General features: G+C 39.5%; 1 protein-coding gene across 6 annotated transcripts in view; it reads left to right on the forward strand.

The window, feature by feature from the left end:
• Positions 1 to 24,110, forward strand: part of LOC148354678 (CUGBP Elav-like family member 5) — a 492,473-nt gene that overhangs the window by 219,138 nt on the left and 249,225 nt on the right. The window lies entirely within an intron of this gene.

A 24,110-nucleotide genomic window follows, 5' to 3' on the forward strand; every position in this document is an offset into this window, starting at 1 on the left:
CGTACTGCCTCTCTCACAAAATCCCCCAGCCATTTGTCATCCCACACTAAAAAAGCACTTTTGGTTTTAATTATTTTTGTTGATTTGTTGATAATAATACTTTGGTACTCAACCCTAATCCGTGTTCCAACACCAAATTGTACAAGTACTGTAACATGTGTTCCCATACGAAGTAATGTTATTTATAGTAATCCATGCCTATGCATTTCAAAATACCCACATTTGATCAAATTGTGTACTTAAAAAACCACAAATACCCAAAATATGAACAAAACGTAGTGTTTTAAATATGTGGGTTATATATATATTAAACATATTTGTTTGGAATACCCAATTGCTGTAATACAGTCTTTTGAGGTATCACTGTGAAATGTTCTTGTTAGAGTTCCGAGCTTTCATTGAAATATTGAAGCAAAAACAAATTACTTGTTTTTAGATTTAATACCATTTTGTTAGAATAGGGAACTGTTTGAGTATTTAGTTCTAGTTGTAATAATATTTATGTGTAGGAGTCTCAATCTTTGGTTGGAAAACCTGAGCAAAAAATACTCCGATACTAAGATATTACTGACAGAACATTTCCGTGTTTGAGGACTGGTTTTTAATATAAATACCAAAACAAAAGCTATCATAATTCACCGGTGGAATAGTGATGTGTTTGAACACGGAGTTGTTTGTATCGCTTTAATACTTCCGTGTTTGATTTCCGATGTTTCGCTCTGATACCAATGTAACAGGATGTGGCTCCAACGATGGCTACTGCAGCACCACAACTCTGTTGGGTTTCATGGAAAGATGACAAATGCCAGGTGGAATGCAGATGTTTGACTTTATTTAACAGCTGCAAATACTGTAGAGTATGACAAAGCAGGCAGTATTGGATGAGTTTGTCTTCAGTTTAATCACAACAAATGTGGTCCAGCAACTGAATTTACTACAATAAATAACATGAAATAAATCATTGAAACGACATATTGTGATCATATGGTAGATTTTTTACAGTAATATTTCTAAGATACAATCAGATAATCCTATTGACAGAGTGTCATGATCATTGGTGTGACTCACCTGTCATTTGGCGCCAACCGCCGCAGGTTCTGATTGGCTCCCTGTCACTATTTGAACCCAGTCCTGTCTGTCCCCTGTTGTCAGTCCATCTGCAAACCTCTGTGTATACTAGGCAAGCCTATTTTCGACGCTGACTACCACCTGTCCCGTTTTTGCTCCTTTCTGTCTCCGGCTTACGAGCTCTTTTTGTCCCCAACTAAGTCTACTCTCCCGTTCTGGCTTGTTTCCGACCCCGACCACGCCTTGCTCTCCCAGTCTCGGCTACCGACCAGTTTTTCCATCCCTGACACCAACATCGCTCGCTACGCAAGATCCTCTTCCGTGTTCGGATCCCAGTCCAAATACAAATGTGACTTGCTTCCCGCGTCCAGCGAACACCGGATCGTTTCACGTGTTTCTGTTCTGGTCCTGACACAGAGTGCCCCTGAACGCATTGCAGGCATTAGCTGCATCATAGTTTGGACATATGAAAAGAATGGATGATGGGTGTTTGACTGAAAGAGTATGTAGTGCAGAAGTAACGGGATATAGAGCAAGACAATGGTTGAACATCTGGGGTGAAACATGCTCTGGATGCCGAGGTCGGTTAATTTAATGGATACAAGACTATGTGCTAGGGATAGACGTGGATGGTGAAGGATAGTTAAGAAGGACTGATTTGACACACATGATGCGGAGTGGGTAAACCAGTGCATGCTGTCAGACTTCTCTGGTGATCGCTGGTTGCCTGGCACAGCATCTCACCCTCTGATGTGCTGAGTTCTTAATGTTCAGTGTCAGGTTGGGAAGAGTGAAGGAGGATGAATAGTCGATGTAATTGTGTTCTTGACTCTGTCTCCCTCCCACAAGAGGCTTGAGTATATGGCTAGCTAGCTGGATGGATGGATGGATGGATAGATGGATAGATAGCCAGACAGACAGACAGACAGACCTAGGCGAAAATTACTCAAAATGTTGGTAGTCATTTTTTTGCACATAAAGTCTTTTGAGTACCAGGCGATCGCTGTAAAATATTTGTGTTCGAATACTGATTTGTTCAAATACTATATCACTGTAATGACATTTCCACATTCAAAGCCTCCGATGAGTCTCGTCCACCCACCCACTAAATATTTATTCCCCGAAGTTCCACGGCGGGTTCTTTCGTCAACCGGCTTGACAGATTGAAGCATGACGCGTATAGGTATGCGGCGCCACGGCCAAAAATGATAAATTTAACCGACGCGGCCGCCGCTCTTCGACTTCTTGCACCCGGAGTTTCGTATTCTACCGTCTCGGGGCTTGTCTCGACACCTTTTTAACATTTCATCCGGCCTGTCGTTAATGAAACATAGGGGGATCTTATCTACTATTTTTCACGAGCTCTGTTGTGGGAGCGATCATTGAGGACGTGAAAGTTTGATAGCCGTTGATCAAATCTTGAATCCGCTTTGGTTCGGTCTATAAAGAGGACCCGAATGCGAGACTTTTATCATGAATATTACATGTTGTAATATGTGACATATTACTGTAATAAACTGTGGATAATTCCAGGAGGCTCAAGTAAGACGATTTTGTGAAAATGACAAAACTCTTTTCGTCAAATTCACTCAAAAAAGACGGTTGGTGACAAAAGTGAGTGTACCTCTAGGGAAATATTAATTTAGAAATGTTTGTTTTTCTCTTTGCGACCCAATAGTCTTTGAAGAAAACTAAGTAATAAATGATGAAAAAAAAGTAAAATAGAAAAAAATAGAAATAGAATACTAATAATATGAAACACAATCAATAGAAAAAAATGGAAACTAGAAAACAAAATTTTGGAAGGAAATTAATAGTAATAGTAATAATAATAATAAATACATAAAAAAATAAAAAGAGGAAGAAAATAAGATAATTATTCTATTGAAATAAATAAATAAAATACAAAATATGGTCAATTAATAATATACGAAATAATTGTATTAATATTTAAATATGAAATAAATATTAAATGTATATTTTTGAATAATGCAAATAAATTCAGCGTAAAAGAAAATTCAACAAATATGAAATTTAAAAAAAATGTATTTTTAAAAGAAAATTAAAGGGTCAAACCCGGGATTACAAATCATCGTAAAAATATAATAATAATAATAATAACTTTTGCACAAAAATAATACTAATACTAGCACTACCACTACTACTACTACTACTACTAATAATAATAATAATAATAATAATATCATAAACATAAAATATCATAAAAAAAAATATTTATTTAAGTTTGCGTAAAAGATGAACCACATGCTCCTTCATCGATAAAACTGGTTTTCCTATTGTTTTGGCTAACTAATCTTAATACTAGCAACAAAAGTCAGTGGAACTTTTGCTTAAATGTATTTAAAATGAGCATAGTTATGGTCATATTTTTTAATGTACATTAATCATAGATAAATACTAAATGAAAAAACATAATTATATAACGAATTATATGCAGTTTTTGAAAAAATAATCAAAAATATATGTAAATACATATAGGAAAATATATAAATATAATAAAATGAAAAAATATATATTTTAAAAACATGTGCAAGGCTTACCTGAAACATGAACCACATGCTGCTTCAGCATGAAATACCTTCCTGTTTTCTAATTTTTCCGGATCGTGGGCGCAGCCCTTTCTCTTTCCTCCAATAAAACTTGAGAAACGTAACGCAAGTGGGTCCTATTTCCGTTCTGGTCCTGACACTAATATTATTACTCAATAATAACAGCAACAAATTTATTCGGCGAATGTGTACCCATTTAATTGATGTATTTTTTTTTTTGCAACAGCTTCACTTCTTTACCTGACGCTCTACCATCAAGTCTCGATATTCCCTTGTATTTTTTTTCTTCACCCCAGAAGCAGGCGTAGGTTATTCCCGGAAGAGAAAGACGGCCCCTCGGGGCCCTTGACAGCCTCGCTAAATCACAAGTCATGGAGCGATCTAATGGCGCCGCGTGGAGCTGATGTACCGCTGTGTAGTTTGCTGACAGGTGCATGTGGAAAAGCGTGCACACAAAAGCTAACACGCTGCACAACGTGAGCTAGCACAGGACGACCATTACTTCATAAACAGTATACCTCGGGATACAGCATCCACGCCAGTGGGGTTGTTATTCATAGGGAGGATTCACTGTATTACTTATACATAACATAATAGTTGGCGGCTTTTGAACAAGGGACATTATTCATAACTTTTAAGATACAGGCTGTGCATTTTCTGAACTGTGTACAATGGAGGTGACCGGCTTTGCTGTAATCAGCATTAATCGCGAAATCGGGGAGCGGATCGCTTATGACGAAATCATTGATGATTTTGCATCAAGGAAAACCGTAAAGGTCAGGTTTTAGTTTTGTGTAAAGGAAAAAAAAGAAAAAACAGCTGCTCCATACTACAGTGCTCACATGAAATGCCATATACATAGTTCCCACATGACGTAACAAAACCCGGGGTATTTTCCGACCCGGCGCCATTACTGATGGCATGTTCTACTAGTGATCCAAAGAGCCGAAAAGAGAACCGCAGGTTCGATAGCGTTCTCCATTCGGGCCCCGGTGTTGTGGAATGCTCTGCCCTCTGAGATTCAGTCTGCAATCTCAGTGGAACTGTGTACATCTGGGCTTAAAACACACTTCTAGCTTATGAGTGGCCTTTATTTCATGTTGACGAAGTCTGTGTATAGCAAACATCCATTGCAACCTGGTCATCCTGGAAGGAGGATTACCTCATGTGCGTTCCCTTCTCAAGGTTTCTTAAATTTCCTCATGTCCTTTGTCAGCCCCTCAACGAACCTCTGCCCCGCAAGACGTGGGTTTTGACTCGGCCCTGTGTCCTGTGGGTATTTCCTGTCCAGTATTGTTCTCATTTATTTTGTCCTGTTTAATATTGGTTTCCAGTTTCGTTCCTGAATAATTCGCCTGTTTATTTTCGATATCCTGTTTTGATATCAATCCTGTCTGCCCCAACCAGTCCTGTCCGGTATCGACCCCATCCGTACAATCTCGTTGGCCTCTGGCTTCCCATTACTACACGCCAGACTGCTGCCTAAAGTGCATGAATCCCAATTTCCCGTAAAATAAAAGGCTTGTGTGAGAAACGTCACGCATTTGGGTCCTGATACATTTCCGTTTCATGACATTTGTGAGAGTATTTTTATAATATGGGTCGCTTAAAAGTATTAGAGACTGGATGAAATTTGCCGGTAAAGTGGTGTAAACAGCTTTGTTGCCATCAAAGAGGGGTCACGTGGTCTGTGGGAACTATGTATAGGCTACGGTAGATCCTGTTTGAGGGGATGATGGGGTAAACATTCATTTGTTCAGTCCACTTTGGCTTTGTCCAAGTAGGTGAGAAATGTCTTCCAAATTGTCTGAAATTTCCAGTTTGAGCCGGTCCTCAGAAATCTCAGTCATTCCATCTGAATGACCGACAGCATGTCAGCCACCCACCTCTGAAATGAAAGAGAAATGGGTGACTTCCACTCTGCCAGGATCAATCTTTAGGCAACAGTCGTTCCTAGCATCAGTGTGTGCTGTGTAGCTACAGGAAGGCCTTTTGTTGACCGTGAACAGCCAAAAGCGGCTAGATCCGCTTCTGGTTTAAGTTTCTATCCCCCTTCCTATGGCAATTTCACCCTACGATCCCCACCTCAGAAGGGATTCGTGTTCTTATCTCGGGGGTGTACTGCATTACATAAAATAATCAAAAACATGTTTATTCTCAGGAAAAAAAGCCACACCAAGGTGATTCATTTGTATTTTTGGAGCGGCGGCACCCTCCTCAAGGATTCTGTGCAGATAATTAGCCATAAGATATAGACGGGAAGGTCAGCGCGATCAAGATTAGCATTTCATTTGAGAAGATCCACTAATTAGCAGTAGGAGGGAAAAACAACAATAAGATACATAGAAATAGAACGCCTTGTAAAAAGAATTGAAACATTAACTAAATAAAAGTATTTAAATCCTGTCGCTCTTTATTTATTATTTATGTGCCTCTGTCATTACACTCCTGTGCTACACAATAGTTGCATAGTTACAGTGAACAACAACCATTTAAAGTAAATTTATGTTTACTTTATTTTGTATTTTTTTTTGCACGGACAAAATATGAGGCGAATATCACATATTAGATTACCGTATTTTCCGCACTATAGGGCGCACCGGGTTATAGGGCGCACCCCCCAAAAATAGTTTTTGGTCCTATATCTTCCATAGATAAGGCGCACCGGATTATAAGGCGCTACAACGGGAACGTCGACAAAACAGTCAGATGATTCAGTCAAATTTATTACCCCCTTAACATTCCCAAATCTTGCAAAGAAGCAGATACGTGTCGTAGACACGTGCGGATGCGGTGTTCGTACAATGTCACTCAAATGCATCGTTTCAGATATCATTCGGAAGGTTAAAGTCTTGGGATTCAAGAAATGCCAACCATTCCTTAGTTTCTATTTTCTTTTTCGCTTGCAACTTTACTGTGCATATGACAATAAACACTTGGAATTGAGTTTAACTTAAAAATAGACACTCCATTCCATCCATCATCTGCACCGCTTATCACAGAAACATCGAGTTCAGTCTGAAACAAGATACTGGGAAAATATACAGCCAGGGTAGCTCACCGAAGTCGTTGTGTTCAATAATAATGTGCAGCCATGGTCCTCTTATATCTGTGAGTTTAGTAAATCCAGGAGAATAAAATATTTACAAATACAGAATAGTAAAAAAATGCTTTCTGTATGCCGTTAAACCACGTGCTATACGCATTCATCTTTTTCGGCCAATTGCAGGCTTTGTTTTGGCGCTTCAGCCAATGCCAGCCTGTAAATGATAAAAAGGATCTGCCCCTTGACCTCTGAATAACTTTAGCCAATAGTGATCGATTCAACTGATGATTGACACATCTTTTTCGGCCAATTGCAGGCTTTGTTTTACAGTTTAAGCCAATGCCAGCCTGTAAATGATAAAAAGGATCCGCCTCTTGACCTCCGAATAACTTTAGCCAATAGTGATCAATTCAACTGATGATTGACACATCTTTTTCGGCCAATTGCAGGCTTTGTTTTACAGTTCAAGCCAATGCCAGCCTGTAAATGATAAAAAGGATCCGCCTCTTGACCTCCGAATAACTTTAGCCAATAGTGATTGATTCAACTGATGATTGACACATCTTTTTCGGCCAATTGCAGGGTTTGTTTTACAGTTCAAGCCAATGCCAGCCTGTAAATGATAAAATGGATCCGCCTCTTGACCTCCGAATAACTTTAGCCAATAGTGATCGATTCAAATGATGATTGACACATTGGTTAGCCAATGAAACGTCGGTAAATAAATCCCAGCATACACCGCGGACTACTTGGCGTTCGGGGGAAAATCTAGTCGGCGGCTGCAAGTTAGCTTGAAGACTTTGCGATTTAATATTGATCCATAAATAAGGCGCACTGTATTATAAGGCGCATGGTCACCTTTTGAAAAAAATTAAGACTTTTAGGTGCGCCTTATAGTGCTGAAAATACGGTATTTTGAATGATGCATTCACAATTTGGCTTTTTCAATTTCTTTTGGTCTTTTGGAGAGAACGTCGTTGGGCGTCGCCCCAAAATATATGCAGACGGAATATGGCAAAGAGGGAACGCAGTTTATTCAGCAACATTCCTCCACGTCACGATTAGTCGGCAACTTGTGATTTCTTGTATCAACATCATAACATCCTGACAGATGTTTTTTATCAGTTCTGTTGTCAGCTCTGTTGGCCCCTCGAAGCTGACTTACAGTTAATCCACAAGAAGTTCTTTTAATAAAGTAGTATACATCATTGCCCCAAATATTTATCGTTATTTATTAAGAATAACAATTATACTACTGGGTGTATTTTTGCATTGTGATATTAAAATAATCAATATAAGTTACATAATACGATACAACTTAATATATACTTTTTACTAATATATGTGAACATTTACGAAATATATTAGAAAATAAATGACAATCGTTCAACTTTCCCCCTAATTGTCATGATTACTGATGTGACTCCTGTCAGTCCCCGGTGTGCAGTCCGTCTGCAAACCTCAGTGTATACTAGCCAAGCCTTTTTCTACCCCGACTCCCACCTGTCCCATTTTTGCTCCCGTCTGTCTCCGGCTACGACCTGTTTTGATCCTGACCACGTCTGCGCTTCCCTCCCGACTTACGACCTCTTTTTGTCCCCCGACTACGTCTGCTCTCCCGTTCCGGCTTACGACTCGCTTCCGACCCCGACCACGCCTTGCTCTCCCAGTCTCCCCGACTCGTTTTTTTCCGTCCCTGACACCGCCATCGATCGCTAGGGAAGATCCACTACCGCGTTCTGAGCACATTCCGAGTACGAGAACGACTTGCTTCCTGCGTCCGGCGAACACCGGATCCTGGGCGCAGCCCTTTCTCTTTCCTCCAATAAAACTTGAGAAACGTAACGCAAGTGGGTCCTATTTCCGTTCTGGTCCTCACACTAATATTGTTACTCAATAATAACAGCAAGAGCAATATTTTGAATTTTAAAATATGGTATTGTGCGAATAAAACCATTGTTCAAATATATAATATAAAATATTAAAAATACATATTTTTGATGAATGAGAAAAATGTCAAATGTATTATGAATTAAAATAATCTCACAACTTTACCCCAAACATTTGTTGTTACTTAATAAAGAAAAAACGGGTCAATAGCCGGGACAGGAGAGCAAAAAACGTGGTCGGGATCGAAAACCAGTCGAAAGCCAGGAGCGGAGAGTAGACATGTTCAGGATCAAAAACGGGTCGAAGCTGAGGAACAGACGGAAGCAGAAACAGGTGGGAGTCGGGGTCGAAAAAAAGCTTGCCTGGAGTGAACTGAGGTTCGCAGACGGACTGAAAACAGGTGACAGATAGACGTGGGTTTGAATAGTGACAAGGTAGTCCCAGGCAGTTGGCGCCAAAGGAGCGGGCACAGGTGCATCACATCGGTAATCATGACAAATAAGATTCATTATAATACTTGCTATTAGGAATATCAATACAATTAGAACCATTGTATTGTGGTATTTATATAAATAACATAATCTATAGTACATTTTTATATATAGATATGGAAACACATGAAATATATCATAATGTAATTAACAATAATCATACAACTTTCCCAGAATAATTATTATTGAAGAATAATAGTAATTACAATAATATGAGTATTAATATTATTTTCTATTTTTATTGTAGTAATAATGTAACATACAACATGAAAAATACACATATTTTGTTTTATTGATGGATATACAAATTTTGTGTATAATATAAATGCCAATATTCTTACACCCTTGCCCCAAACACCTATTGTTATCAAAAATAATAATAAAAATATTACGAGTATTAATACTTTTATGGATATTTTATTGTGATATTAATGTAATGAATATAATTATATTACCGAGCACAAATCTTCCACACATTTCGTGTATTTCCACCTTTTTCGTGCAATCTTACATCTCTTACTGTCATGATTACTGATTGGGGTCACCATAATTGGCTCCCTGTCCCTTTTTGAGCCCGGTCCTGTCACTTTCCTTTTGTCAGTCCATCTGCGAACCCCTGTTGATACAAGGCAAGCCTTTTTTACCCCGACTCCCACCTGTCCCGTTTTTCACCCGTTTTTCCACCTGCCTGTTCCCGATCTCCCCGTTTGTCTCCGGCTACGACCCGTTTTTGATCCCGACTACGGCTGCTTTCCCTTCCAGGCTTACGACCCGTTCTGACCCCGACCACATTTTTGCTCTCCTGTCCCGGCTATCGACCTGTTTTTCCGTCCCTGACACCGCCTTTCGTCCGCTACGGAAGATCCACTTCCGTATTCGGATCACAATCCGATTGCGAGAGCGACTTGCTTCCCGCGTCCAGCGAGCACCGGATCGTGGGCGCAGCCCTTCCTCTTTCTTTCAATAAAACTTGCAAACGTGGTAAATGTTATTCAATTGGCTCCTGATTCCGTTCTGGTCGTGACACTTACGGCTGAATTTGAATGCATTGCATAAGAAGAGCCGCTTCCATTATTTATGAGTCAGCTGCATTCCATCCCAAACAATAGTCCGTGTTAGCATTGCTAACTACTCTGGCGAGAATTTTAAAATATTCTAATACTTAAAATTGAGTAAATGTAATTAAAAGTATCTTACCCTTATTTTTCAATGAAAAGGTTGCCCTAAAACTGGAAGCTCAAGCTTATTTGAACTTCTGAAAAGACAACCATGTTCTTACCCATGTTTTTCCTTTCATATTGCCTTTAACTCTAAATCCATGAACTTCATTCCAAGTTAAATACCAATGTAATGGGTTTCTTCAAAGTTCTCTGGTTGATTAAAGATAGTTTGCAAATACAGCTACAGTGGGTGCTTTGTGAGTGGCAACTGGGTATGGCAACACCCATTGGACTTATTTAAAACTGCTGGTCGTTCTTAGACGCTTATTTTGTCTCTTGTGTTTCTCGCAGGCCACATCAAATGATGTGGCGGGCCACATCTGGCCCGTGGGCCATAGGTATCATACATGTGGTCTCCATTGTGATGGAGCGGGGGATGTGGTTTTCAAGTAAGTGGAGGGCTGGAATGTCAAACAAACCTGTGCATGTGTAATAACCAGCGAGGTCAAAATGTTACACGGCTACTAGAGATGGCTGCCAAATATTTGGACTTCCGCTCTAGCTCCTCCACACAGATGCTGAGCTCGAGGAAGAGTGGGATGATTTACTGCAAGGCGGGATATTGATTCATGTGAGAGAGGGAGGGGAACGACAGAACACAGAGGTGTGATTTTGACGAGCGTTTTCTGCGATTTCTGCTTCCTGGCTTTATTCACTCCAAGTGAGCGATGTTTACGCGAAACGTGACAGGAAGAAAGATGACTTCAAATGGAACGGCTGTCAAAACGCGTAGTCGTTCACGTAGCTCAATATATTTTTGTAAATATGATCAATAAACGACGCGTATCAGTTTGAATGTGTTTCTTTTACTTGAATGGCTTTAATAGCAAATGCAGACCTCTCGACCAAGGCCAATTGTGCCCCCTATTGACAGTGTTGGGAATAATCATGCTGTAAATAATGCCACGCAATTGCGTTATTTTTCATTATCAGGGTAATCCAAATAGTTTATTTTTCTTCTGTTACAAGACCGTTACATCAGAAACCAGAAACGGAGACAGGACCCACTTGCGTTCGTTTCTCTCAGTTTTATTGAGATGGAGGAAAAGGCTTGCACCCACGATCCGGTGATCATCGATCACGGGAGCAGATCGCTCGGAACGGGGAAGTGGCACTTCTGTACCGACGTACGTTTTATGTGTTTACGTACAGTCTGTATGTGTTTACATACCTTGTGTGTGTTTATGTATGTTTTGTGTGTTTTTGTACATGATGTGTGTGTTTATGTATGTTTTTATGTGTTTACGTGACTTTTGTGAGATTATTACTATATTATTATAGTTTTTTTGTGTGTTTACGTAGTTTTTTGTATGCATTTACGCACATTTTTGTGTGTTTTTATTTACGTTTTCATGCGTCCGAGTATGTATTGTGTGTACGTACGTTACGTACGTTTTAAGTATTTACGCACGTTTTTGTTGTTTTTTATGTGTGTTTTGTTTGTATTTACGTACGTTTTTGTGTGCATTGATGTACGTTTCCATGCGTATGTTCATGTACATCTTTGTGTGTTTACGTAGGTTTTGTCCGTGTTTTTGTGTATACTTACCGTATTTTCCGCACTATATGGCGCACCATGTTATAAGGCGCACCTTCAATGAATGATATATTTTAAAACTTATGCCATACATAAGACGCACCCCATTATAAGGCGCTATGAATGCATGCTGGTTTAAGATCAGGTAATTGTGCAATTTTGTAATTGCAATCCTGTGCAGTCCTTCGAGACATTTTTGGGATTAAGGGCTATTTACGGTAAATAAATGTGACGACTTGACTACAGTAGAGAATGTAGTTACTTTATGCAACCTCTAGATGTTGCCACGCTCAAGGGAATGTCAACAAAATATTCAAAAAGGTCAAACTTTATTAACAAACAAGCTTTCCACAACTCCATTCACTCCCAAAATAAATAAACAGCCGTTTTATTATTTTCTCTGAGGTAAAGCATTTTTGTTACACATCTTTGAACAACATCGACATATCATTTTATTTTTTGTCCATTTAGTCAACACGCAAAGAAAAAAACGTCTGATACTGTTATTTTAAATGAAACGTTAGTGCAATCGCAATAAAGTGACACTCGTAATGTGCAAAAACAACGAGTGCAAAGCAATAACATAATAACTGTAAAATGTAAAACGTAAACACACAAAAGAAAAACAAAGATCACTCTATAAGCTCCTCATCGACGAATCCCTCGAATTCTTCTTCTGCTGTGTTCGAATTGACCATATCTCAGTGAATGGGCCATCCAACACGTCCGGTGTTTTTGTGCCAGCGCTGTTGCCTTCATACGTATAGTTATCGTACTGACACTTCTGCTTGCCGCTCTTTGTTGAACAACCCACTGTTCAAGTGTCTCCTCTAACTCTGGCCATCTTGCTTTATTGCCACGGAAACTTTGTTGAGTTTTCCTTACTTGGCGGAGCTTATCTTCATCCTTTCTCCACTTCCGTACCATCGATTCATTTAAGTTTAACTCTCTCGCTGCCGCTCTATTGCCGTGTTGTGCTGCGTGACTGATCGCTTTGAGTTTAAACTCGGCGTTGTACGCGTGTCTCTTAACAGGAGCCATTTTCTTATACAAATGCACGTATGAAAGAGAATCTCTCTCTCGCTCTCGCTCTCGCTCTCGCTCTCGCTCTCTCTCTCTCTCAAACGTGACATTCTGAATAATTCTGCGTTTGTTTAAGGTAAATTGTGCTTTACATCTTCACCAGTCATAACCCTGGATTCAGACAAATACTGTATTTGTTGAATATGAATTAAGCAGTTTAATGGGGTAGCCATTTTGCCACTTAGTAAACAAATACAACACGAGCCCCGGCAACTACCAATCGTTTAATATTTCCCAGTATGCACAGCGCGAAAAATGGAGTCGGCGGCTGTTTCTCGTAGTTGCGAGACCTTGCGAATTTAATATTGAGCCATATATAAGGCGCACTGTGTTATAAGGCGCATGGTCAGCTTTTGAAAAAAAATAAGACTTTTAGGTGCGCCTTATAGTGCGGAAAATACGGTACGTACATTATGTGTGTATGTACGTTTTCTGTGTTTACGTAAGTTTGTGTATGTGTTAATGTACGTGTTTGTGTGCATTTATGTACGATACACGTGTTTACGATAGTTTTGTGCGTATTTACGAATGTTTTTGTGTGTATTCATGTAGGTTTTGTGTGTTTATGTACGTTTTTTGTGTTTAGATACGCCATGTGTGTATTTACGTACGTTTCAAGTGTCTGTGTGCGTTTTTGTGTGCGTTTACGTACTTTTTTGTGTGTATTTACAAACATTATGTGTGTTTACCTACATTTTGTGCACGTTTACGTTCGTTTTAGTGTGTATCCATTTCGGTTTTGTGTGTTTACATACATCATGTGTGTATTTACATACGTTTCAAGTGTTCATGTGTGCTCTTGTGCATTCACATACATTTTTGTGTAAATTTACGTACATTTTGTGTGTTTGCGTACGTTTCATGTGTGTTTAATCACGTTTTGTATGTATTATGTATTTTATGTGTTTCGTGCAACTTGCCAAAGTTAGTACATTTTCTGCCCTCTTCATTTTTCTCTATAATCGCAAGATTATTTTCCATGGTTGTTGTTGCTTCTCCCTTTAAAGTTATTTTTTTTCAGAAAGAGAGGGCCCAGAACATCTTATTCCACTCAATAAAGTGAAACCGTCATAAAGCTTTGACGCCATATCCCGGGGGTCTACTCTACTATGTGGGTATGTCACAGGTCGTCTTAATAAAAACCAAAAGTATAGTGCCGGCATCTGAAGCGATCCCAAAAGAACCGGACATGTGCATTGCCGGGGTGTCCGTGTTATCCCAACAACCCCCTCATGGGTTCGCCTGGATAGATTGTTTTCCATCTTCCTTTTATTCTAGTGCATATGGAGAAATAACCCCGGTTCCCTTTAGATTAGCCACGACCTTTCCACCCCGTCTATATGCACCTCCGAGAACCCCTCCCGGCTTTTATTCCGTGATTGCGTTGTGAATCCTTCACAGTAACAAATGTCAACATCATTGATTGGCCAAAATAACAGAAGGAGGGATGCGTGCAGGCTCCCCGGGACACACGGAGAACGGGTGTCGCCGGATATTGCGGAATATGTGTGAAAAGTGTACTCATTTACTTGCTGAGATTTCGTAGTTTAATCAATGCTAACCTACTTTATCAAAGACACTTATCTTGCTGGGAAATCTACGCATGTCCCCGACTAATAAGTCGATAGCAGGAAATTCTTCAAGTTGCTTCCTTTTTTAATTTGATTATTTATCTTAAACACAGACTGCAGTATTTAGTTATTTTACCTAAACGTACTTGGGGTTAAGGAGGCGGGCGAGGAAGCCCCCAACTCCTTGGATACTCGTATCACATAACTTATAGGTTAATTTTGCCCATCTATTTCCAATAATTTGTAACATTAACAGTTATTAAATAAGAGATTAATGGAGCTTGGCTCGGCTCCCTCTTGTGAGGATGGGGTGGAAAGGCTAAAGGTGGAAAAGAGGGTGTTAGCGGGGTTAGCTTTGTTGCTAGCTTTAGCATATTATGGAAAAGGGACAGATTGCTTCCATGCATATATGTGTGTGTTTTTGGAATGTGTGCTAAAATTTTTTATTGTTTTTTCTTCAGGGGGATTTTGAAAATAACAATGCTTTCTCTACTTTTTTTATTTTTTTTTAATCTATTTGGATATAATTCTGCTGTCTGTTTTTGTTTTCTATTTTTTCAAATTGTTTTCCTAATAATAAAACATCTGTGTCACGATTGCCATGGCGCCCAATTGGCCCCACCTGTGTGGCACCAGCTGCAGTTTGTTGAGGGATTGGCTCCCTGTCAGTATTTAAACTTTGTCCTGTCAGTCCTCTTTTGTCGGTCCGTCTGCAAATTTCTGTTTTTACACGGCAAGCCCTTTTTCAACCGTCCCGTTTTTTGCTCCTCCGATCTGTTTTGATCTCGACCACCTCTGCTCTCCCGTCCCGAATAACGATACGTTTTTTTTTTAATCTCGACCACGGTTACTCTCCTCTCCTGGCTTTCGACTTGTTTCCGATCCCGACCAGATTTTTTGCTCTTCTACTCGGCTACTGACCCGTTTTTTTCTGTTCCCGTCACAACCATCGCTCGCCACAGAAGTCCCACTTACTTGTTCAGAGCGACCTACTTCCCACGACCAGCGATCACTGGATCGTGTGTGCAATCCTTTCCCTTCTTTCCAATAAAACTCGGAGAAACACTACGTGAGTGGGTCCCTTCTCCGTTCTGGTCCTGACAATCTTACTCTCGCTTTTTTCAGTTTTTCATATATTTAATTTTTATTTATTTTATTTTAAAGTATTTTTATTAATAACAAACTGTCTGTTTTCAAGTTTTCCTTTTTCAATTTATTATTTATTATATTTTTACACATTTTGATTTTTCTTAATTCATCTTACCATGCACTGATAGGAGATGCCTTTCTAATCGTTTTGTTCCAACAAAGGCCATTCTATTTTATTCTATTTGTTTACCTCTGAGCTGCAGTGTTGTTGAATGCATCCCCCTGAGATTCTCGCTCATAAAAATTGTCCTCTCACTCATTTGCATGGCACAGGACAATCCCGCTCTTAAAAGAGCTGTAATTCCCCATCCTGGGGGGTATTTTGACTAAAGCTTGTAAAAGACATTTTGTTTAAATGTGGCATTTAACAGCATGATGTATCGCCATTAACCGAGGATTCAGCGCCTGTTCCCTGCATGCGAGACCGAATGAACATGCACCTGGCCTCCCACCGACCAAAATATTTCCTGGTCACCCGTCCATCCACTCCCGCCCTGCCTATCTCCATCTTGGCATTTGATCCTTTTCCCTTGGCATCAATCAACGCAGACACGAGCGAGACAAAGTGCGCGAGACAAGAAGAGAGAGACGGATAGTTTCCCTTCCGGCGCTTCAGGTGTCGGGTCAGGAGCAGCACTGCCGCACTGTTTATTTATGCCGTTATTTACCTTTTTAGGTGAAACCTCGATTCCTAACCTCCCCCTGTCTCAAAGTGACACCCTTTCAACATGAAACCACATAAACTGAGCTTCCTGGTGAATGTAGAATAAATTTTGCCATGGTGTAGTGATTGAAGAACATTAATATTGTATTTCCCTTACAATAGGGTGCACGAGGATAAAATGTCATATAGTTTTCATACAATTATTTGAAACAAGGTCAAATAGTCTCAGTCAACCCTAAAAAATAATTTTACTAGAAAATCACAATAACCCTGCACTGGTAAGCTTTTTTCAAAACAGGTCCGCAGGCACCTTAGCTGTCCTTAGGGGGCACCCTAGGGCAGGCACCCCAGTGGAGACCCCTGATATATACAGTGCTTCCCGATGTAGATGGAATTTAAAGAAAGTGGACTGAATGAGAAACACAAATGGTCCAAATTTTTTAGGGGGTTTGTTTTCTTTTGTTTGTTTCGTCAGATTCTTTAGAAGGTTTGGATTTTCCATGATCTCACAGCAGGCAAGTAATAACTTGATTTTTTATTTAGATAAAAAATGAAATCAAATAAATCAATAAATTAATAATTAAAACGTAGATCATCAGTAAATGAAAATAAATATCACTACATTTGGTTTTTTAGAGGTATTATTTTTTTCTTTCTTTATTCTAGTTTTTCAATTGTTTTTTCTCAACAACAAAAAAAGAAAAATGCAAAGGAGTGACCTGGTTAAGATTTGTACTTTTTTACTATTGATGTATTCAATTTTTCTTCCATGTTTCTTGTCCAATCTTCTTTAAACTTTTTTTTCTTATAAAAAAAGAAAATATTTGAATAAAATTCAATTTATTTCGTACAGAATATTACATTATTATCTTGCTTTTTTTCTTCTTTTTTCCTTTATTTTCCTCTTTAGTTTATTTTTTCCGACCGTTTTATTTATTTTTCTTTATTTTTCCTCTTCGTATTATTTTGTTCGTGATATTATTTTGTTCCTCTTTTTACTTGTTTCCTCCATTTTCTTGTTTATTTTTTTCCGACCGTTTTATTTATTTTTCTTTATTTTTCCTCTTCGTATTATTTTGTTCGTGATATTATTTTGTTCCTCTTTTTACTTGTTTCCTCCATTTTCTTGTTTTTTTTTTGTTTGTCTTCCAAACGTTTTTCAATGCTGCCCGGTGTAGGTGGACTTTAGTCAAAGCTTTGTACTTTTTTTTCTCACTTTATTAATTTTTCTTTGCTTTTATATCATTTTTTTGCTTCTGTTTTCCTTTTTCTTTTTTTAGTTTCCCTTTTCCCTAGCTTTTTATTTTTTTCCTTTTCCTTTTATCTTATTTTTCCTGCTTTTTTCTTCCCCTTTTCTCTTTTTCCATTTATTCTTTTGTTACTTTTTTTACTTGATTTTTTTTCTTTCATTAATTTTTCTTTTTTTTCTCCTCTTTTTTTGCTTTTATACTCTATTTTTTTCTTATTTTATTTGTCTTTTTATAATTTTTTTTCAGATTGCTCTCACCACTACATCCAGTTTTCTTTGAGTGGGCAAAGTGTGTTTGTGGGTGCGCCCTGCTTCCCTCTAAACGCCACCCTCCCCCTTTCCCTGGTCACGCCTCTGGTTTGCCTTCTTCTAATGCACACTCTTCATCTCTTTTCTAAGATACAACGACCTATGGTAGTTGAATGGTTACACACTCAGTTTAAGTTTTCCTTTAGTGATGACATTAAATCTAGCTAACTGTACAAAATCATTAAATTTTAGATATGCCGCTTTTGTTAACGTGACACTGTGACAACCATATCACAATATTGCGATATTAACATATCTTATGCAACATATTTACCATCTCGTTCACACTTGAATAAATCCTTTTTTTTTCTTTCCCCGGTCCACCCAGTCCTCCACATCCCCCTCCTCGTTGTGTGGAGTAATAACGTGCTCATTATCGGATGTAAGAAATATCTACTAAGAGATTATGCTAGATGGAAAAAGCTCACAGGTGACGGGGAGCGCTCGGTGCTCCGCATCCCTAATGAGGCTAGGAACCCGATGGGGGGCTCGGCAAGGGGAATCGATGGGCACGTTTTTCAGAGACTGAGCGAATCCCTCACCCAAAAACGACTCCTTATTAAAGACGACTCTTCTCGATCTCTAGCGTTGAAATCGAATTCTTATCCTTCAATAAATACTATGTTTGAGGACGTACTGGACTATAAGGCGCACCAAAACCCCCAACGAGCCGGAAATTTGAAAGTACGCCTAATAACCCTAGTGCACCTTATGCAATAAATCCCTTGTTTCAGGACAAGAACGCAGACAGGACCCACTTGCATTACAATTCTCTCAGTTTTATTGGAGGAAAGGAAAGGGTACCCCCCAGGATCCGCTGATTGCTGGGCACAGGAAGCAGGTCGCTCTGAACGTGGAAGTGGAACTTCCGTGGCAAGGGATGTCGGTGTCTGGAACGGAAAAATGGGTCAGTAGCCGGGACAGGAGAGCAAAAATGTGGTCGGGGTCAGAAGCGAGTCGTAAGCCAGGAAAGGAGAGTAGACGTGATCAGGATAAAAAATGGGTCGAAGGCGGGGGACAGACAGGAGCAAAAACAAGTTGGAGTCAGGGTCGGAAAAAAAAGCTTGCCTAGTGTGAACTGAGGTTCGCAGACGGACTGACAACAGGGGACAGATAGGAGTGGGTATAAATAGGGACAGAGAGCCAATCAGAGTCTGAGGCAGTAAGCGCCAAAGGAGCGGGCACAGGTGAAGCATATCGGTAATCATGACACCTTGCTGCATTACTATTTACTTATTGCGGTTTCACCCCAAAAGAATAAAAAACAACAAAAACCATTAAATAACTATTCGCACAAAAATAACTACCATACTATGGATACAAACGTGATCAAATGGAGAAGCTGAAGGGAATGCTTTTAAGTGTCTGCCCCTATTCCAGTTTTTCATTGTAGGAACAATATATTCAAATCAAAACAAGACAACCCAACAAATTCATTAGAAATTCTAACCCTAAATAGCCACAAACACATCTTCCTAATTATGAAAAAACAATTTAAATGGTTCAAATTAAACACGAGAATACAGTAATGAGATAATATTATCGAAATAAAACACACGTTTATTATGAGCACTTACTATGGATAGAGTCGGTGGTTGCTGATATAACAGAAGTGTTTGTTTGGTGAGGGATAGTTCTGGGAGTTGCAGGAAGAGTGATGGAACACGAGAGACTTTTGATGATACGTAAAGGCACTTACTGTATACTTTAAAGGAGCATGCACATATACATTTTTACGGCATACTCTTTTCATTTCATTTCAATAACAAAAGTCAAGTCAAGTCATGCTTATTTGTCTTGGCTCTTGGGATCACTAGTAGACCAGCGTTTTCAGAGCGAAGGTTCCGGACCGGAGCACAGGGGGAAATTAAATCTGAAAGATATGAGGGAGCAAGTCCATGCATGATTTTGTAAAATATCAACAGAACCTTAAAATCCCATCTTAAGCTAACAGGGTGCCAATGCAGGTTAGCAAAAATCGGGGTAATGTGATCAAACTTTCTTGTTTTAGTTAAAAGCCTTGCTGCAGCCTTTTCTATTCATCTTATCTAAATAGTGGTAAAAATTGTGAAAGAACAGGACCCTGGTTGGTTTAATAGTTTTGATGACATGTTCGGTTTCTACATACAAATAATACGATCGATCGTACTAAGTCCCTCAAACAAAACGCTCATGTTTGTCTAATATTTCCTGCTTTGTTTTAATTGACATCATCCACCTTTTCTCTTAGAAATCCTATACCAAATTCCTTTCCGGAACTCAGCTTGTCAGGACCAGAATGAAGACAGGACCCACTTGCGATTGTTTCTCTTAGTTTTATTGGGAAGAAGGGAAAGGATTGTATACACGATCCGGAGATCGCTGGTCGCGGGGAGCAGGTTGCTCAGACGCGGAACTGGTATTTCCGTGGCCTGCATTGGCGGTCTCGAGAGCGGAAAAAACAGGTCAGTAGCCGGCACAGGAGGGGAAAAACGTGGTCGAGATCAGAAAATGGGGCGAAGCCGGGAAACAGACAGGAGCCAAAACAGTAGTGAAGCAGGGTCGAAAAGCTTGCCTAGCATGAACTGAGGTTCGCCGACGGACTGACAAACGGTGACAGAGAGACAGGGGTTTAAAAAGTGACAGGGAGCCAACCAGCATCCGAGGCAGTTGGAGCAAAGGAGCGGCATAGGTGCCTCGCAACAGTAATCATGACATAGCTACTGTCACAAAAAGCCACAAAAATGAGATGCTTGTGGTGAGCTGTCTCTAGCGGGCTCTAGTGGTAGCCTCTGGAAAAGTTCGTAACTTGGATTTTTCTTCATACGTCTAGAAATATTTTTTTTTCTAAATCAATCTTTTCGAAATTCTCATTTTTAGAGGTGCCTGTTAAGGGGTATGACTGCAGGGGGATGTGTACATCTATAGTTATTTTCCTATCAAGTTGTATTTGATGTATTTATCGAGTCATATAGTTCATAATCACAAAATATCTCAAAAGACTGCACAGGTTAAAATCACACCTCCCCTGATCTTAAACCAACATGCGGGCATGGAAAAACTCAAAAACCTCAACCAGAGGAAAATAAGAAACCTTGAGAAGGGGCCTCACAAGTGGAAATCCCCCTCTCAGGATGGCCAGAGTGCAATATATTTTGCATTGGGTGATGATACACAAAACATAGTGAACATCAATAAAATAAAAAATAGGTAATGTGATCAAATTTGTCCAGAAAGTGCATGACTGCAACGTACAAGACAAGTACTCGCACTGTGATATCATATTTGGCCTTCATCGGTTCAATAACTACGAGCTCAATCATTATCCCTACAATACAGGTTTCTGAAGGTTTACAATCAGCACGTCAAGTCAATTTTCTCTAGTGACAGTCTTTTAAGAACAGCACTGGTATTGATTTTGAACGTGTTCCAGTACATTGTAGCCAAGGTGCTTAAGCTCAAATTTTACGACCCTCGTATTTTCCAGCCAACTTCTTTAAAATTTTTCGGATGAAAAGACAAAGCAAGGACATGTTGGAAGTTGTCTCGTACTTTAGTTTTTATTGTTTTGAAACCAAATGTATTATCCTCTTGTACTATGACCTAAAATTGAGAATTATCTCTGATGGCTTTGACAAAATAGCAAATTACATAATTCATTAAAAAAAACATCAAAAATCTATTAAAAATATGGAAGTAACTCCATAATTTGTAAATGAGCATACAAGCTACCCACTTAGCAAGCTGGCTAAAGAGTTAACTGGCAGACTCACATTTACTACAAAAATAAATCTACAATACCTATTTATAATAACCCCATAATATGCATAATATGCAAATAATCAATCATTGAACAGGCGAGCTAGCTACTGAGTTATCTGACAGACTGACTTGTGAAAATCTAAAGAATGATTTCTTAAATTAAATCAACAATACTTGTTTATTTTGCCTTTAAATTGTGATGTATTATCAAACGTAACCCCATTGTTTATAAATATGCATATATTAATCATTAAACAGGCGAGCTACCCACCTGGCTCTTGAGTTAGCTGGCAAACTGACCTGTCAAAATCTAAAGTACGCATACATTTTGATAATAAACAATGATTTCTTATAAGAGATAACCCCATAGTTTGTCATTTTGCATATAATCAATTATTGAACAGCTTTTGAGATAGGCTCCCAGCTGACTCAGCTAGCTCCCTACGTTAGCTGGTAGACGGGATAGTGAACATCTATAAAACTTAAATTATCATTTCTGTATAACTCATTGCGCATATAATAGATCATGGAAAGGGCTAGCTAGCCACCTAGCCAGATAGCTAAGTGCCAAGTTATTTGTAGGACTGATTAGTGAAAAATAAATGGATTCTGTATCCCGGAAGTCTACTGTATTGTGAATGGCTCTCTCCCAGAATTTACCTGCTAACCAGTATCTGGTCTGACCTTGTGAGATTCAGAGCAAAAGAAATCCGCTCGATAAATGGATCAAAACAAAAGAAAAAGCAAAAAACGAAACTGGCTGAGTGACAGCCAGGACGGCAACGGGAAAGCAGACATGAAACATCTCCACGCCCACCTCGGGAACAGAAAAGGGCGAACGTTTGAATCATTTAAAACTCCAGAGACGCCGAATGCTTTGGCTGGCCGGGTGGCAACGGGGCCCGGCACGCCTTAGGGCCATCGCTCATCTTTTGGGCCCTTCCGGAATTTCGCCTCCTTCTTGCTTACACTTAATTGGTGGCCAGCTCAGAAAGGACAGGTAGCATTCACAAGGGAAAATTGGGAAAGAAAAATAGGGAGTTTAAGGAGTACGGGAGGAAACAAGACATTTGCTTTGTTATTTCTACACAGAGAGTGGGAAGAAATTGATTGAGTTATGTGTGGAAAATGAGTTGGTGATTGGAAATACATTGTTTAAAAAGAGGGACGTGAATAAGTATACCTTTGTCAGAGTGGATCGTGGTAAGATGGTGGACAGAGCACTGATGGATTATGTAGTGGTTAGGAAAGGGATGTTAAGTAGATTTTTGGATGTGCATGTTTACAAAGGGGAAATGAGTGGTATGTCTGATCATTTTTATGTGGAAGGAAAATGGAATATATGGATCGTGGAGGGCTAGTTATAAGAAGAGTGTGAGGGAAGAGGTGAAAATGTCAGAGTTGAATAAGGCAGAAAAGGAAAGGGAGTTTAAAGAGATGATAAGGGAAGAGTATGAAGGGATTAGTAGAAGAGAAATGGAGAGTGTGGGAATTTAATGGAAGTGGTTTAAAGAGGCAGTGTTGAGGAGTGCAAAATAATTGTGTGAAATGACAAAAGTTGGTCGAGGTATTAGGAAAGGAAGTGAATGGTGGAATGATGAGGTATCAGAGGCTGTGACAGAAAAGAGACGTGCCTTTAAGGAGTGGCCGCAAGGTAAGAGTGGCGATGCGTATGAAAGATATAAAGTGAAGAAAAGGTTGGTAAAAGCGGAAGTGGAAGCAGCGAAAAGAAAAGCAAATGATTAATGGTGTCGAAAGATAGGAGTGAACTTTGAGGAAAGGAGAAAAGTGTTCTGGAAAGAAGTGAAAAGAGTAAGAAACAGTGAGTGTGGAAAGGAAGAAAAAGTGAAAGATAAGGATGGTAGATTGCTGGTTAGCGGTAGTGCAGTCAGGACGAGATGGGCAGAGTATTTTGAGGAAATGCTAAATGTGGATGAGGGGAGAGAAGTGAGAGTCGAGGCGATCGATGGTATGGAGAGAATGCCCGTGTTGGGTGATTTAAATGTGAAGCCTGCGGAAACATGGGAGGTGCAAGAGGCAGTGAAAGAAATGAAAGGGGGGAAGGCACCTGGGTTGGATGGTTGTACTGCTGAATGCCTGAAAAAAGCTGGCACAGCTATGATTGACTGGTTAGTACGTTTGTTGAATGTATGCTTTTTAAGTGGTGTGATTCCTGTTGATTGGTGTAGTGCATGGGTGGTGCAGTTGTATAAGGGTAAAGGTGATAAGTATGATTGTAGCAATTCGAGAGGTATCGGTTTGTTGTCTGTGCAATATGTAACTGGGAATAATGGATCGTGGCTGTATGGAAGAATCTTGATTAAGAGAGTGAGAGAAAGAATGAATGAGGTGGTGATGGAGGAGCAGAGTGGTTTCAGGAAAGGAAGAGGCTGTGTGGATCAGGTGTTTGCAGTAGGACAAGTGTGTGAGAAATATATTGCAAAAGGTAAGGATGTTTATTTGCCTTTCATGGATTTGGAAAAGGCGTATGACAGAGTTGATAGAGAGGCGTTGTGGCAAGT

The sequence above is a fragment of the Urocampus carinirostris genome, chromosome 12, assembly GCF_059441175.1.
Source record: "Urocampus carinirostris isolate Australia breed hairy pipefish chromosome 12, RoL_Ucar_1.0, whole genome shotgun sequence".
Classification (NCBI taxonomy): domain Eukaryota; kingdom Metazoa; phylum Chordata; class Actinopteri; order Syngnathiformes; family Syngnathidae; genus Urocampus; species Urocampus carinirostris.